Source organism: Cygnus olor, chromosome 1 (assembly GCF_009769625.2).
Source record: "Cygnus olor isolate bCygOlo1 chromosome 1, bCygOlo1.pri.v2, whole genome shotgun sequence".
NCBI lineage: Eukaryota > Metazoa > Chordata > Aves > Anseriformes > Anatidae > Cygnus > Cygnus olor.
In genome coordinates, this window is record NC_049169.1 from 43,145,831 (window position 1) to 43,162,880 (window position 17,050).

At 36.9% G+C, this 17,050-nt stretch overlaps 1 pseudogene; it reads right to left on the minus strand.

The window, feature by feature from the left end:
- Positions 1–1,857: 1,857 nt before the first annotated feature.
- LOC121063865 lies at positions 1,858–15,480 on the minus strand (annotated as a pseudogene).
- Between the last annotated feature and the right edge of the window lie 1,570 nt (positions 15,481–17,050).

Sequence of the window (17,050 nt, forward strand, 5' to 3'; positions counted from 1 at the left end):
CTGAGATCAAAAATGAAGTCACAGTAGCACTTCTTATATACATTTTTTTTTTTCAATGTATTTTTAATTCTTCTGGCTTGTTTTTTCAACTGTGGAAATAAGTAGGAGGTACTCGCAGGGCAGTATTCCTAGAGTTTCATTTGCAGATCTTGCTCACTCTTTTCCCTAACACAGCTCATTTTCTTCTGCCCCCTATCACCCACGCCACCGAATTTGAGTGTAGACTGTGACTAGAAATGTACACTGGAAAAGAAATTCTGGAAAATTGGAACTGGAGTTTATGAGGAGAAGTGTATACAAATGATACTACAAACACTGCAAAGGGTGTTTGCATTGCTTTACTTGGTGACATTCTGGACTAAACTAGTCCAAAATAGGGTTGAGGGTGGTGAAGGAGCATCAGCAGCAAGGTCAGGTAAGCCCCAGAAGCTGTATGTAGAAGAGCTGTGTCTGGTGTTTCTGTACAGCTCTGTTCTACCCAAAGCCATCCGATCGGATGCGTCAGCAAGTTCCGTGCTCCCTCTCGTGGCAGATTCTGACCAGAAAATTCATCGTAACTCATACCTGTTAGTGGCAAAATGTGCTTCTACTTAGCTAGCTATGACAAGTACATGACATCCAAACTATTTTAATGCTACTACATACCAAACTTAGTAGACTTCTAAACACAAATAGCACTGAATTCTTTTTTATTGACCTTGGGGGAGAAAAATCTTTCACCATCTGATTGACTGAAGTTTGCCAAATGAAAATAGACAAAACAAATGTTTATGTACATGCAAACATGGCAGATCAAACTGCTAAAAGAAAGAACTAAAAGACAGGTCTTGAGCTAAGATCAAGCAGCAGAAAAATAGCGAATAGGTAAATGACTATTAAGTAGGTCTTAGTTTGAAACTTCCCATTTAAACAAAGAATAAACAACAATAACACCACAAAATAAAGACACAGCAGGTAATATTTGCTCTTCTAAACTTTTATACACTATATATTAATCACTCTGTCTTTCAGTTATTTCCTCTGATAAAACAGACTTGCGTGAAGTCTCAGCAAGGCCCTCCTGGCTAAAAGCAGAACATGAGACAGGAGCCTGTCTAATGCCCTGTTACGATGAAGAAATGGTAGGGTTTGGCTTCTCTTTCATTTTCTTCATGGAATATATTTGGAAACTTGAGAATCTCACTCTATTCATTCTGTGCAATTATTAGATTTAATTTTTCAGTGCTGGCTGGTGTCTGAAGATCCTGGAACAAAAAGGTGGCTCGTGGTAAACCAAGATTCTTCTTGGTCCACAGGTAACATAGAAGAAAGTTTTTTTTTCTTTTTTTTTTTTTGTATAAATCCTGTTTTATTAAATTGTGCTTTTTTTTCTTTTTTTTTTTTTTTTGTAAACATTTCTGGGTTTGTTTGTATGTTTTTAAGAGGTGAGCCATCGTGGTGCTTCTCTGTAGATATCTAACATTTCCATTTTGTCTTTAGAGGTCCATTTTGGCTCCAGTTCCAGGTTATGTCATTCTAGTACACATCATTAGAGGCAGGTGTTCAGCTTTATATATTGACAGATTTTACAGTAGGAACATGTTGAAGCTTCTAACTCTGCTAAACATATTTATTTGTCTGTTACAATCCAAAAACTGTAAAAATGGTGGAATGGAAAGTTACAAACAGTATTATTGACACTGTATTGTCAAACGTTTGCACTGAGACCCCATGTACCATAGATTTTATTTTTTAAAAATGATATTTATATCCATTTACATAAGACTTACACATTTTTAAAGAAATGCATACACAGTAAATATGTAAATGTCTAGTATTTTACAATAAAACAGAAGAAACAATGTAAAAATTAGAGGCCTCATTTGATAAAAGCTTTGGATGTGCACTACTGCCAAATTTCTGATGACAGAGATGCTGGGAGGAAAGGGGGAAGTTGTTTTGTCTTTTTTTTTTTTAAGCAACTTAGTTTTTTTAATTTTTATTCTTATTTTAAATTAAAATATACATGAAGGAAACATCAGATCTGTTTGTCTGATAAAACTTTTGTGTTCTCTTCCTTATTACCCTGTTCGTGCAGAGAGTTTTAATGCTCTTTTTCATAAGTAGTGGTAGTGCACTTCAGGTAAAGTAGAAGAAAGCGATGACATCTAAAGGAAAAAATAAACATTAATTAGTAAGGCTTTTTCGTTGTAATTGGATCCAGGATGCAAGGACTCTAGAAAATATTATAGCACTAAATAAGCTGTTGCACATTTTACTGAAAATTGAGCATCTGAGGGAGACGTATTTGTTCTTTAATTTTAGATCTATAATATAAATCTATTAGTTATGCATTTTGATCTTTTAGTAATGTATACTAATTATTGGTCAAAACAAACTCTTGTATATGTTCATTTTACAGCTGTTTTCTTTATGTTTTGATTCTGTATTGGTGGTTAGATTTTCCTGCATCTTTAGACCTTTGCCTCTTTGGCACAAGGTCAAACACATTTTAAGTGTATAGACTGTATTGATATACTCTGTGATTCTCCTTGTTCACTGCAGCTTGACAGCATTTACCTTTTTTACCCTGATGATTTCTTTGCTGTGGACCAGCTGTTTCCAGATTACCATTCACATCTTTTTGAAACACTTCTTCCCCATCTGTCTTTACAAATCCTCTTTGGAATCCTTCATTGATGAAGTACACGGTTGATTTACCAAATCCCCCCTGACATTTCATTAGAAGAAATGTGAAACTGTAGCATGTGCTATTGCACCAGCCCCTGGCAATGAAACAATCCTCGTTGAGCCTTCTGATGAGGTGGTGACAACTATTTTGTAAGACAGAAGTGCAAGGAAAACATACAACCACCGCAGCAGAAAGCTGGACCATCCCGTGTGTGCTATCTTAAACTTCTTTGCAAAATTAAACGTCTAGGCAACAGTGGCATTGAATGTTCTTATATTAATGATTTTGAGAGTATACTCAAACTGGGCTGTGTGGACGATGTTCATAACTGTTCTGAAAATGTCAGTTCATGTTTTATGTAAACTCATCGGGGTAGTTTCAACAGATGTTTAAAAAATACCTGAAATATGACCTGAAAGCATGTGGATTGAATCCAGTTGTTGTGAAGAAACTTCCAGAGACACTGTAAGATTGTACCTGGTTGGTATTGTTGGAATAAGCTATTTTGAAATATGAGGCTTTGACATTTTCTGTAAGAAATGTGAGTAGCAAAATAAAAGAATTCTGCAGCCTGTCATCATAGACCATCTCATTTGTTTTACGTGTAACCCATTTGCAGCTCTCTTTTTAGTCTGCTCTACACACGCATAATGTTTTTTTACTGTTCTAAGAGTTCTCTTATATTGCTATTGTGCAACAGCTCTTCAAACTAGCCATCTCCTCTTCTGCCTGGTTAGAATCAGTCCCACATGCAAATACTTTAGTCATGGTAGTAACAGGCCTACTGATGTATTTTAGGCAAGGTGTTGCAAACCTGGGTCGCAGTCTGACCTGTATCTGAAAAATTTCAGATCTTATAATGAATAATCTCTCTTCTACAAGTATCAATCAGTTCCTTCCATGAAGAAACTGTTGCTCAGGAAATGTGATTACAAATTCTGAAAAGACTTCTGTAGTCCTTCACCAATTTCAGATAAATTCAGGCCATTGGTTTTAATATCTGATATAATAATAAAGGAAATATTTTCCCTGTATAATTTTTATATAATTTACTGAAATTCCAAACTATTTTAACTTGGTATCCAACCTAGGTGACATCTTGAAATTGCACTGATAAACTGTGCTTGTACTGAAGTTCTAGTTGACACCATCTTGCTGCTTCTCTAAAAGGACTCTATGGGAAGTTAAAAGAAATAGCAGTATATTAGTTTCAGTCATCCTTATATATTAACCTTTACAATTTATATCTAAATTATCTCTAAAATCTGATAGAGCTCTCAAGTGTTTAAGATCAGTATGTAATTAGCACGCTGGCCAAGCTACAAGCACCAATGTGATACATGTATCACTGATACTTGAAACACTTGAAATACTCGATCGGCTCCTATAGAATTTGAAGTTAATTTGTATAGCTTGTATAATTTTGTAAACATCTTTTTGCTCAAAATACCTAACTCCCATATGCATACAGTGCCAACAAAGTTTCACCACTTTACTTCGGTTTGTGGATTACTATTTTTAGACAATTACTGAAGAATAAACCAGGAATAAACATCTTAGAAAACTCTAAGTTAATTTTTATTAATATATACATTTTCAATTTCTGCCTTTGTTGCACTATTCAGACCTGTTGGAAAATATTGTCTTATGTGCTTGGCCTATTTTTGGCCTGTTAGATTGCTTGGCATTTGAACTTACTTTCTCGGTCATGATGTATTGCTTTCAACATTCCAAGTTTGAAGCATATAGGAGAAAAGATGCACATCTCTGCTATCAGTTTCTGCCTCCACCGAACCCATTGGGAGTATTGTCATTGACTTTATTGACATAACATAAAGTAAGCCCTAATCTATACACACATATATTAAAAAAAAAAAAAATTATATAGCTTGTGCTCCATCATCAGCTTTGTAGGACAAGCTTTCCTATTTTAGAAAAAAAAATAAATCTGTGCTTATTTTTTACTGGTGGCTTGAAGTTTCTTTTTTAACTACATGACAATTTTATACACCTGCAGTCTTCTGAGATCTATGAAGTAAGGCTGACACCATCAGCAGAATTCCTGAGCAATCTACATTTTCCAATGGTAACATTTGCTGTTCATTAGTTGTCTTTGAATATGCCCAGAATTAGTAAAATCATAATGGTCCCCAGCCTCTCCAGACTGAAGATCTAAAAATGGACTTTGTTGGGTAAAAACTAGGAACAGCGATTCCTTTCTTGCAGATCCTGGCATGTCTTGTCTATAACATGCAATAGCTATCAAAGCATATTCAATGTGGGGTTTTGGTGCTGTCCAAAAACACTTTCTAACTCCTCTGAGTAACTAAACAAACAAAAAAAAAAGCCTCTGTTACTGAGAAAATATTAGCATGAAATGGTGCCATATTGATGAAAGCGCTCATCATGTTAGTCTTTTCTGCAAAACTTGCAATGCAGCAGCAAACAGTATTTTTCTGCAGAACTCTGGAAGGATAACAGATTCCTAGCCATATTTAAAAGAGAAGTGGTGAGAAATGAAACATGGACTGTGGTTCTAGATTTGATCTAAAGCTGCATCCAGCTCAGAATATCTTTTCTTTACCACTGGTCATTTCTGAATGATTTGGGAAGCATGAGATTCTCTGTAATGGATAACTCTGGGAGATTTTCTGTACAGGGGACGTTCTGTCCTAGTTTTATTCAGCTACCTGATGTTTTAAATGGATCCATATCTCTTATTAAAAAAAACATAAATAAATAAACAAAAACAAACAAACAAACAAATAAATAAATCTATTCTGCTTTACTAGATTTTTTTCCCTCTCCTGAGCTCCTGGTAGAACTATTTCAGGTTCTCATAAAGTAAAATCAGTGCCCTGTGCTCTCTCTCTCCCCCGTGTTCTAGCTCTAAGTTTGAGAGCACACAAGTATGTTATGCTTGGTGAGCTATCATCTGAAGAGAAGTTGTCTGTAAACTGTCTCATCTGCTAAGGTGGTACCAGCAGAGAGAACCTGCTACTTGAGGTGGGGAAGGAATGGTGTAGTGTCTCCTGGACTGAGCTTAAGGCTGTTGTCTTGATCAAGTGGCCACCTTAGTGAGTCTAAGTTAGTACCTCTGCTCCAAGCTGTCTCTTGCTTGAATAATGCCAAAGAATACTGGATGTAGTGTACATAAAGAGGTTTCATGATGGCCCCTTATGAATACTCACAACAATTCAGTGCTGGCTTCTTTGCTGGGCCTTGTCAGCATGAGTATGTGCGAACTGTTGAGCTGCCTAACCTCTGCAGTTGTGATGAAGCAACTGCAAATTGCAAGAAAAAAAAAAAAAAAAAAAAAACAGAACCTCTTTAAAATCATGAAGAAAATAAATCAGTCTGTTTCCCAGTGGAAGGATGGCTGCTAAACTGCTCTGTGACTTTCTCCGACATTATCTGGGCATGGTGCAGTGCAGAACTCATTCAAAATCTCTTCACGTCTGGTCTACTATTGAATCTGCCTTCCTTAAGTACAGTTTAAAATTTTATTTTATTGAAGTCCTAACAATGTACTTGTCATGATGTTTAAATACCACAGTGTTCTCATCACTGGAAGATAGGAAGCCAAATTCTGGATAAAGATGTAGGTCTTCAAAGCTACATACTTTTAAGTCTACTGAGTTCTGGACCCAGCTCAGCAATAAACTGTCTGGAAGATCTGCAGTAAATCGCTAAATCTTCTCTGCGCCTTAGTTCCGCAACTGTAAAATGGGAATAGTATCTTCTACTTTATAGTAAGTCTGAAAGATGAAGTCTATAAATGTTTGTAATGTTCGTAGCTACTACAGTAATGTTGGCCATGGAAATGCCAAGGAAGCTTGCACCTTTATTTGTGCATGGATTTTGCCTTGGAATGGATTCTTGTCTTACGACTTCAAAATTGCCAAAAAGTGTAGGATTAAAAGCAAAGGGTGCACATGAGCAGTGGAGTCAATGGAATATAGTGATGCAATCAGTAAATTATTCAATTTGTATCTGCAATTATAAAGTAATATTTTTAAAAGGCAGGATACTTTAATGGAATTTAGATGGTTGTATTTTCCTGCCAAGTTTGTTAAAGAATTACAAAATGTAATCAGTACCGTGTATTACGTTACTGTAATATAAATCTATTCATAGACCTAAGCCCTCTCATGAGGCAACAAAGAGCAGTATTTGAAATGGGACAGCCTGTGCACTGGTACTTCTCAGAACTGACAGGTGTACTCACATGTTTTCTGTTGTCCATATACCTGAAGGAATAGCTGCAGTGGGATTTTCCCCTTCTCCCTGCCTTCTTAAAACAATTTTAAAATTTCACTTATTTATTATTTATGATCTGCTTGATACTTTTCAAGTCATTGCTGCATTAATACATCTTTTAGAAGTGGAAAGATTTTCAGAGAAAACTAAGACTAGTCTACAATAATGGAAGTAGTATCTGAATTTCAGGATTTGTTAACTGCTGGTTGTTATTAGTTCTTAGCAACTTCAGTTATTTGATGGTTTGAAAGTCAAGTAGGAAAATAAGGATGACAGTCCCTTGTAAGTTCATCCTCCAAAATAAACTCCACCTAGTAGAGAGGTTTATGAGCTGAGAAAGGTGCTTCGATACTATATGTAATCCTAGATGCATGTCAGTAAATTAATTCCTCTCTTTCTGAGTGTTTTCTTTGCACCCTGACAGCCTGAAGCAAACAAGAAAAAAAATCAATAGTGCGCCAAGTCAGTGAGTGCTTTTCCATTCCCTAATTTCACTTTCCCAGCCTCCTTATGCTAGGTAGATGAACTCAGCCGTTCCGTTGCAGGGCAAACATGCACTAAAAGTCAATTTAGCATACTAGAATAAACCTCTTGCTTTTCAATGGTAAGTGCAGAAACGAGTTCATACCGTCAGCTGCCATTTTCCAAGACTGCCCCGATGTCGTGGTTAGTCTGAACCCGGCTGGCAGGATTTCGGAGGAGCCAGGCATCATGCTGATGCCGTGGACCTCACGGGGAGTGAACTGTCATCGCCAGGAGGGGCCGCGTCTGAAGTTCTTGTCGTCACTCTGTCAAGACACAGAGTTGTATTGGATAAAGCAAAATGAAGTTTGTGATTGGTAATCTGCCTGCTGCCTCTCCCACTGTCAAATTTGTTTCGCAGCAAATGCCCTGCTTTCTTGCACTGCGTCCAGTAACCACAATTCATTTGAGACACTTGTATAAAAGTAAATGCTTCAGAAATATTAAATGCTAGAGTGGAAAGCTTTCTTTATGATATTTTGATATACTGGAGGATTCTGCTAAAGCAGAACTTAGAAGTTAGTTCTCTTCCAAATACAGTGATTTGTTACTGTATTTGATGCAGTGATTTGTTGCTGCATTAGGAGGCTTACATAAAGTGCTAATAAAGAATTAAACACTCATGTATACACAGAATCATAGGCATTTTCATCACGTTCTTAAAAGTTTTGTTCCTCATTGAACTTGAACATTTGTGTGACAGACTCTTACCTTAAGATGAATATTTTACGTAGGTCGATTTTAGATTTCCCCATCTGAGGTAACTGCCCCAAATCCCACTCTAAGATACATTGATTATCTTCAAAGAAATACCCCTCCCCCCCCAAAAAAAAAAAAATCCACTTTTTTCTCTGTTGTTTTCTTTTTTTTTTTTTTTTTTTTGATAAGAAAAGGTGTAAGTATCCCAAGGAATAAGTTGCATGGGCACCCCCCCACACACCTCCCCACACTCCGGTCATTGAATCTTCCACTCCTTTCTGCATTTTAACTCTACATAAAGTGTTCATCTTAAGGTAAGAGTGCAGAACAAAATTTAGCTCCCCAAATGATATGGATATGTAGCCATACAGAGGTCACTTTAAAAACCTTGTTTGGTATTTCCTTTTTTTAATACCTGTAACTGCCTCTTTTGAACAATGTGTGTGAATTCTTCATGTCTTCATGCATTGCATTCAATGTATATATTTTACTATGATAGTTAATAAATACTTAAAATTAATTACTTCCTCAAGTCGTCTTTCAGTTCCTAGCGCAAAAGGTTGTTGTATTCTCTCTCAAGGATCTGCCGTGCCTAGAGATACCAAAGTAAAAAATTAAAATGGTTGAAGAAGGATGAATGGCAATCGTGGGTACAGATTAACCAGAAGTAGCACGAGCAAACTTGCCTGGGTGTTTTGTGTTGGCATCTGTAAGAGTAAAGCTAAACTGCTGTAATCAAAGTTTTCATCCAGTGCTATAAGTGAACCATATACACCACTTTCTAGAATATTATTTGCATACTCTCACAGGCCAATAGCTTGTATCCAGCATATGATTCGATCGTTGTTCCACACCAGCGCATCTGAAAGGACACACTACCTCAGTCTCCTGGTCACTGATAGCGTCCAAAGTATACAGGTGCATGCATTCATACTGCTTTAATTTAATATGAGGAATACCAGGAAACTATTAATATAGCTTTAATGGCTTCAACATCTCCCAAAACCCCAAATTGTGGGAGTAACTGTGGTTTTAGCTACCTTCATGTTGAATGTTTATTCTGAATTGGTTCCAAGGTGCCGCCAGAGAGCATCTGCAGAACACAATTCCTCCCGCCTCTTCTAGATAACCTTGTCTCCGTTCATCAGGTGTAAGATGACTTACTCTCTGTGACTTGCTGAGACAAGCATCTCACTTTCAGACAGATGAACTTAAGGCAAGAGAGTAACAGAAAGTAAGAAGCCCGGGAAAGGACAGTGGTGGAATTAACACCCCCCGAACTCTTTTCAATTCTTAGGTAAGATTTTACAGTTTAACAGTGCAAGGGCACAGGAGAAATAACAATTCCTCAAGGCTTCACTTGAGACCTTTGTATTAAACATTTGGCGAGTTAGGTCAGCACCTACCATTTTATAACTTGCCAGAAAGCAAACGAGGAGTTCACAGTTTTAGAGACTAAAACTCTTTTTAGTTTTGAAAGCTGGTAGAGCTGTTCAGGTCCCTGCCAATTATAAAGCTAAGGCAACAAAATGAGCTTGGAAATAATTTTTGAGGATTTTTCTCTTAAAAAAAAAATTTACTCTGTTAGATTAAAAGAAAATCACTCACACTGATCTCTGTACTGGTGAGTGGGAAATGCAATGCTGTGTTTTGTGTTGCTAAGTGATGGGGACTGTTCCTGAACCCTCTGCAGAAGTACAGCTAAGGTAGCATTTCCTGGGAGCGGCGTTCTCCATCGCCAGGCCAAGAGCATCCCAAACTTTGGGGTCAGGATGTGCTGAAACACAGCGTGGCAGCCAGTGATCAGAGAGACCAAATCCTGCTTGGGACCATGTCTAGCTGACTGATGCCCAGCAGGGTGGACTAGATGGGGGTTATTATCCTTCTCCTGAAGCAAGTGAGGCACCACCAGGACCCGAGACCAATAACCAAATCTCCACGGGAGCCTCCAGCCCTGCCTGCTCAGGCAACCTGGCACTGGTGCCTCTGCACCCACTTCCAGATCTCTGAGCAAAAGAGCATGTTCACTGCAGCCATTCACTCTTCTATTTCCTCCTCTTTTTTTTTTTTTTTTTTTTTTTTTTTTTTTTTCCAATAAGGTCAGTTCTGCTAGAGGCTATTCCTATATTTATCAAGCAGCTGCCTCAGTGGCCACTCGTCCAATCAACCTTTTCTGTGGTGCACATTGTGAAGTAAGAAATCAAGGGCAAATTCAAAAAGCTTCAAAAAGCAGGAGCATAGTGTTAGGGCCCTGAGTGCTCCGATGTCCCAGCGTTGCCCCCATGGGTCCCAGTGAGCTGCAGGCTGTTTGGCCTTCTTCTGAGACTGAACAAGGGGTTAATAGTGTCAAGCTTCAAAAGAACAAACATTCTCAGTATTCATTCCCAGGAACTATCACCTTTTATTTCATGCTGACTCATTTCTCTTCACTTTTCCAGTTCTTTTCTATCATAATTCAACCTCTTTAAACACATGATTCCATACTGCAAGCTTTTTCTGTTATTTAAAGAGAAACATTTACAGAGTTAATAAAGAAAATTTTGAAGATGGGAACATATTTAGGATGTATTTCCTGCATGTCACATGAGGTGTTTCATGGTGTTAATTTAGCAAATCTTGAGGCAAGAGAGGACAGTGAAATCGTTAAAAAAAAAAAAAAATCCACAGACTTTAAAAATGAAATGGACAAAACCAAAATGAAAACATTTGAATACATTTTCTAGTGTAAGAAATCCCAAACATTAAAAATTGTATTCAGAAAAGGTCTGCCCTTGGGAGCTCAGTGAAATGATTTGTCAAATCAGTCCTCAAAAGTTGTCAAATCAGACAGTAAATTTAACAAAATCCACTTCTTGTCACATAAATATCATTCCCTCTAAAGTCTAAATGCCTTTATTTCCATATTTCCAAGTTAGCTTCCTGGCTATATCCCTAGATAACCTGAGCAATGTCAATTTGCTGGTACTGTTAACAGCCTTTAAGTGCTACACACAATAATTTTTCATTACTGTGAGATCTCAGGGCTTCAAATGTTAGTCTGCCATTTTCTGATACTTTAAACTGCTTAATAAATTATTAATGGTTCTGTATTGTCGTGGCTTTATTTATACATTAATGGTTTCCTGCTCATTATGAAATGATCCATAAAAGTATCTTAGTTATGAGAGAGAATTGTGATGCAGTAGCTATTACTAAAGGAATATCTCCATTCACATTTCTGACACTTAACACATACTTTTAGCTGTAGTTTTCCAAGCCAGAACAACAAATAGCCAGTGCTGTTATTCTGTGCAGCACTGAGCACTGCATCACACACAAGAGGCTTTATACATGCAGTCTTTATGCAAACATACCGATGAAAGCTGTCCACCATTTTTAAGTGCACACGCACATCTGTCTTCATCAGACGGTTTAACATCCTTGCATCAACCAGGCACTCCATAAAATAACTGCGGTACTGGGGTAAACCAAGACTGGGGAGCCATTCGCTACCTATCCATTCGCGGTTCATATCACCGTAAGCCCGTGTCTACAGAAAAATTAAAAGTAAAGAAAAAAGGGGAGATCATTTCTTAAGTTTGTTCATGGTTGCACCACGGACTGAAGAGCATATATCAATATACGCTGGTTCTAGTTAGACTTCTTACTTTAGAAAATCTGTCTAAAGGAAAAAAAAATCCATTTTTTCATTGTATCAACATTTGAGTTGTTAGCCACTGTGAGATATTTGTTACTAAAAGCAATGCTTTGCATTTTTCATCTTTTTTTCTATCTTTGCAAAATTCGAACAACTGTTATAATACAAAATCATAGTTTCAATTTTGAGTTTTAAATGCTTGCAAACATATTACACAACCAAAATGTGTTTGTTTAATGGTCTTACTGGCTTTCAATTAAACTTCTGGATTATTCTGTTAATCAGATATTTTCAGCTGTGGCCATCTTAAACCAAAATGCATCATATGCAGAGCTCAATAAATGAATTCTTTAAAACAGGAGCAAGCCAAATTCCTTATAGAAGCTAGGCCTGAAGCTACTATACTACATAGCTGAAATTTCAAGAGGGAGATGAAAAATAAATGTGAAACAAGCATGTGAATGTTGAGATATTTTTTATATAGTTTGCATAATGAAGATAAAAAATAGACACATTTTGTATCATACTAATGTCAATTATTTCAGCACTATTGCAGTTAACAGAAAAAAAGAACACATAAATTGCAAGATTAACATCTCCTTAAGAGGGTGGTTCTCAAAACTGATTTTCAAGTCTAACTACTGTTTTTATTTTGATATGTCTCCTGTCATAGACAAAAGGATAACACAGTGCAAGCTACGTATACTGTCTGTGGGGGAAAATACAGTACTCCCCTCTCTCATTCTTGTGAGATTTTGAAGAGAAGAGGAATGCCATAAGTAAAGACAATAAGATTGTGTGTGTTATCTATTATACAGAGAGAGAAGGAAATTTAATAATTTAAATACGTGATAGTCCAACTAAGAAGAAAATTATTATTCCTTATTATACAAGACAATCTGTAGACTGATGCTTGAGTATGATTTATTGAGTTGTGCGTCTGATTTTTTCTAAAAACATCTGGTGTAATTTTAGAAATGTTGGCTCTCTAACTAGGCATACTTTATTAGCCTATTCTCAAAACTGAGGATAATCTTTTCTTGGTTTAGCTGGGAGGTAGAATCTACCTCTAAAATATCTCTAAAATGTATCTAGCTGGGAATATTTAGACTTTCTGTGCCTCTGTGGATTTACCAAGCAAAAATCATGGGCATAATAGGATGTGGGAACATAAGGAAGTGACCTAACATGTTTACCTTATGACCTTACTGGTGCCACTAAGGGACATGGCCTAGTGACAGGACTCGGTAGGTCAGGTTGATCGTTGGATGATCTTGAAAGTCTTTTCCAGACTAAATCATTCTCTGATTCTACTGTACATGCCCTGATGCAGGGACGCTGCCAAGCATCCCTATCTGCCATGATGCAAAAACCTATTCCCATCCTGTGATTCCCCATATGGCAGTGGGTCACCACACAGGGCCTGACTCAGAGCTGGGTTTTGGGCCTCCCTTCAAAGGATGGCTGCTGGTCCTTCATTTCGTAGCACGTGCTACTCCAGGGTAAAAACAAACCAACAAACAGAAAAAAAGGACAGGTAGAGTTAGGTCTGCAGAGGGGAGTTTTAGAACATGTGGACTAGAAACAACCCCCTCATCTATAATTCCTGTGAGACTTTGAGGCTTTGCTGTAAGTAGAGAGAGTGAGACTGCACACGTTTGTGCATATTCAGAGGACAACAATCCTCCAAGTGGAATGCATGAACACAATCTCCTCTATTGATATGACTGGCAAATGCTTTATGCTGGCATTTGGGTTAGTCCAAATGCCCTCATTCTTTCAGAATATTTTGGGCCATCAAACTACTTGCCTTCTGGATATCAAGATACTTGCAGCTATTTATTTTGGATGGTTTAATCCTTGATGCTTTAATCCTGAGAGGTTAACAAAATAGCTGGGTATGTAAAATAAAAGATTATATTGAGGACCCTGAAAACATCATGTTGTATATGCTAACTGCAATTTCTTTTAAGAAAAATATTTATAGCATGTCCAGAGTTTTTGTTTTTGTTTTTGTATTGAAGAATACTAAAATGTACACATTACAATTCACTCATGAGGTACTACCACAATACTAAAATGTACAAATTATAGTTCACTCATGAGATACTACCACTATACCATACTCCTTTTTGCCTACTGATACTGATTTAATTGTTATCATTAACTTTTCATTTAAAAAAAAAAAAGTGAAGGAGTCATGCCTGAGCCCAGCTGCCTTCTTCATACTCCTTCTGTGTTATCAGCAGGAAGCAATTAGTAAAGCAAGTAAAAAGACAATAAAAATGAGTTATAAAGAAGTGTTTTTCATGCGTATGGTAAACTTACTACAAATGAAAACATACATGTAGAATGTGCTCATAAATATTGGAACTCAAGTCACCAGCAATGCCCTCGGATGAGCTATATGAAGAATTACAAGACTAAAACTATAAAATTTTAGTAGGGCAAATCTAGCTCTTTTCAAGATAGAAAATCTTTACAGCTTGGTGAAACTTTACAGCATTATCTCAAACACTTTGTATGGTTTTACAATCAAAACACAATCATTTACTTCCCAAAATTGGATATTATAAATATCATTTTCTATTTCTAGTTAGATCTCACAACGTTCACCATACAAAGCTGTGTTCTTGTAAAGGATTGAAAAGTGCTTTTCACACAGCAACTTTATGGCAAAAAATAAATTGCTCTGGCTGACCAGTTAAACAGGATCAACTCTACTTCTGCCTGATTGAGTGTTGTTATATTTGGTTTTTACCAGCAACAATAAAACTGAAAAAAAGTACCTTGGTTGTAAAAAAAAAAATATATATTGATGAAAATCTACTTCATGAACGTTCATGAGAAAATACAGAAGCAAAAAGAAAATACCACAAGCATACATTTATACGAAGTAAGTAGTCTTTACTGCATTAAAATTTAGCTTTAGTACCTCTCACCATTTATGGGTTAGGCTGACTGTAAAGTTTTCCAAATTAAAGATTTTTTCAAACAGCTCATTTTTGGATTACATCACATCATGTTTTATAAACACTATTATGGAGTTGTTATGGACTAACGGAATGCTAAAAATGAGACCTAAAATAACATATGTTTCAAGGAAAAGAAAAAAGATCAAATAAAATGTATTCATATTTGTGTGTCCCCTGAAGCAGGGAGATGTTTGATAAAACTAAATAAAGAAATTACACACTCCATGCACCCTAAATAAAAGACCACAACTATGCTAGTATGGACATGAAAGACTCAGTGTTCATGAAAACTCCGAGTTGTGTTATGCACCTTTCTCAATACTTTTCTTATTTTTTCTGGTTCATCAGATACAAAATTATGTTTAGAAGGGGTACCAGGGAAATGTTGCACCTGAAACTGCGACAATTTCATTTCACTAAATGAGGTTTCACATTGGCAGGAAAAAGCAATGTAAAACTCCAAAGCTGTTTTTACTTTCATACAACATTTGCGACTGCAACACAGTTTGTAATTTCTTTTTCTGAGAAATGGTGGAATTGTTCTTTCTAATGTCGTGCTTGGGAAGCAGCCTACAGAAGCTATGGCATCTGTGTTAAAGCAGATGCATCCTAGTTCTCTTCTGAGCACTGAAATAATGCATAAATGTGAATGGAAAGACAAACCGTTTTACCTGGAGCAGCAAGATTTTCCGTTTCTTGATGGATCTCCCAAACATTGCCTGAGGGCTATGAACAAGGCCCACAGGGAGGCAGGAGGGATCCACATTAGGTAAGCAGTGGTAAAGAAGAAAGGCAGCACCACTGTAAGTTAACAGCGCATAGCATCACCATCAGCACAACCACGATCTTGCCTCTACCGAGCTGCAACTAGAGACAACTTTAGACAACTTGGTTTGCGTCTTTGTTAGAGAACAGACATAAGCCTGAACAGACGTGATGGAATATTTCAGCTAGGACTGATGGATGAACACAGTCACAAGGGAAAGAAGAATTAAAGCTGCATTTCACGTGCAAGGGGCAAATACAACCTTTAGCTCTGTCTGGAGGTAAGCTTCATTTCTCAAAGATTTTCCAGCCTAAATATTCTGCACCCATCACAAGCTCATATTGTAATCTAAATAATGATTGCTTCCCCCACATTTCTGTGAATTAAAAACATCAAGAGAATACATTTGTTATACTGTTTTTCCTCATTGTATTCTTTTCAGTCAGATCATTACTAGGGCAATGAGATGAGGCAGGGAGGGGGGTGTGGAAGCCTGCTGTGCATAAGGTGAAATGTGCTGCACTTTCTTGAGAGCTGCAGTAAATTAACTCCTTTCCTGAGAAAGAAGAGAGGCAGAAAGACTTGGGATTCAGAAATGCACGGTCCAGGGCAGTGCAGCATCATGCTGTCAATTACTTAATGAGAAGTCAAGAGCAAAGCAAAATTATTCCCAGTGCTTCTAGCTCAAATGTGCTGTATTCTTATTTCATAAGTGACAATTCTCTTATGCTCTGAAATGACATAAAGTCAAAATGGATTTTGATAAATAATTTGTTAGTAATTCAACACTGTGCTGAGTCTATTATATACACCTGCATTACAATTCATGATATTAGCGTGGTTAGGACATATATAGCAGTTCTGTGCAGAGAAAGTATTAGATGGGGAACTACAATTTTTAAAGGATCTTAGCAGCGTTAAGATGAAAGGCCAGTCAATGAGAACATTTGTGTCCTTTTGCCCAGTTTCTCTACTGCTTATATAGCTCAGTGGTTCTGGATCAATTGCTAAACCCCTCAAATGTATCTCAATTCTCATTTCCACCAAAAGATTCTTGATGAATTCCATGAAGATTAGAGATTACAAAATACAAATAATAGTAGTAGTAGTAGTGGTATTAACATTGTTTTATCATCATTACTTATAATATTATTATTATTTAGAAATCTGCGCTGCACTACTTAAGTAGTAGTCTTTGTCCTTCACTTCTACACCATGTTTTCCTGTAATCAAGCCTCATTTTTTAACTTGTTGTTGTTGTTGTTTTGTTTTGCTTCAGTCTTTGTTGCTTCTTTCATAGCCGTCACCATCAGCCTCTCAGCATGAAACTCCCCTCTTGTTATCTTTTTTCTTTTTCCCCTCATCAGTTTGGCCTATTTTTCTTTGCTTTCCATTAGGAGGTGCTTTTATCTGTAGCACATGTATTCTTGCTCTGCCCCAGTGTACTTTCACGCTTTTTTTTATACACTCCCCTCTTTCCTTTCAAACCTATTTCTTCTCTACTTGCTTCTTTCCTGTCT